Consider the following 1,848-nt stretch of genomic DNA (forward strand, 5'->3'; position numbering starts at 1 on the left):
TTACATCAAAACTTATCATATTTTAGGATAATTTTAATTTAAAGTGTAATTTTTATATTTTTCAAACAAATTCTAAAAGTATTTTTTAAATATTTTGTTATAATTTTCTTAAAAATTTTGAGTTGCATTTCAAATAAAAAGGTAAAGATATTAAAAATATTCTAATTAAAATATGTAAAATTTAATATAGTTTTAAGGAAATAGTCAAAATAAAAAAAATTACACATAAAATAATCATGATTTTTGTTAACTGGGCGGATCATTATTTATATGATATCGTACACGAAAGAAAAATTTCTGTTTTTAAAATTATCTAATTAACTTTATACTCATTTTTTTATATTTTTTATATGATATCACACATTCGTAAAAAAATAGATAGTTTAAGATTCAAAAAAAAATATTTACTTAATGAATATAATATGAACGAATATTACAAATACATCATTTAATAATATAAATAATTAAAAATTGAAAATTCATACCCGCGCGCCAGCTTATTCATATAAAATATATATAATTTTATATTTTAATTATATAAAATAAATAATTAAATAATCAGGGTCTAGTTAAACTATTAAGAATGGAGTATCTCTTCCAGATTTCATCTACGAGATTATTCAAGTAGTACTTGTACCATTGTTTGCTTAACATAGAGGACGGGATAACTACGAAAACACGACCGAGATGGTTAAAAAAAAGATGTATATTTTTCTGCAAAGTAGAAGTATTGCATGCTTTGATGAATCACAAAACTGATTTACAAAGGTAATGCTCCAAAAGTTCAAAATGAGTTCATTCAAGAAAATGGAATATTGTTTAGTGTTGGCGCTGTCCTAAGGAAAATACGTACTCTGTTCTTTCTGTTAGTTAGTCTTCTATGTGTGCTATCAAATTCATACACTTCGGTGGCTTGTCTGTTTTCATCATATTTCTTTGGTTGTTCACTATAGTAATTGTGATATAAATATATGTTGATTTGATATAAATATATGTTTTCTTAAATTATTTGACCGTTTTGATTCAGTTAAGTGTCGTATTAAACGATCAAAATTTATATAGTCTAATGATATGAGTCGTTGTTTGTATTAGCAAGTTGGATCCAAACGCCGTATAATGCATATGTTGTTGAAAAAATCATTGATGAGCCAACTTTTTCGATAGTAAATTGATGTTTTGTGTGTTTCAAACTTCTGGAAGTTAAACAACGAAATTTTTGATCCTGGTTAGTATATGAACAACTCTAAAATATGCTTCCCTTTTATATTAAAAGAGGAGCATTCCTATAAATTAACCTTGCAGTCATGTGTTATTAACCAAAATGTCATTTTCTACGTGTTATCACAAGAGCTCTTCTCACATTCTTTAACTAATTTTTTTTTTTACTAGAATAATTACATGTATTGCCATTGTTATAAACCTACCTTATTAGAAATTTGTAATCATTAGTTGTATCAACGATTTTTTTATCATGGTTATGTTTGTATATTAAACTTAGATAGAACATGTTTACAATGTCCATATAAGCCGCCTTGATATAAACTAAATTATATAGTTATATATTTTTATAAATATATACAAAATAATTATATTATATAGTTGATATAGCTGTACAATATAGCAAAAAAATAATTATACAATAGTTATATAAATATATATGCAAAACATTAATATTATATAGTTGATATGATCATATTGTCTATAAAAATAATTATATTATTTTTTAACGCTCATTTATTATGATCTTACAATTACAAAAAATAATTATATTATGTATATAAATATATACAAAATAATTATCTTATATAATTGATATGGTCGTACTGTAAATCATAAGAGTTCTTTATA

This window comes from Brassica oleracea, chromosome C1 (genome assembly GCF_000695525.1).
Source record: "Brassica oleracea var. oleracea cultivar TO1000 chromosome C1, BOL, whole genome shotgun sequence".
Classification (NCBI taxonomy): Eukaryota; Viridiplantae; Streptophyta; class Magnoliopsida; order Brassicales; family Brassicaceae; genus Brassica; species Brassica oleracea.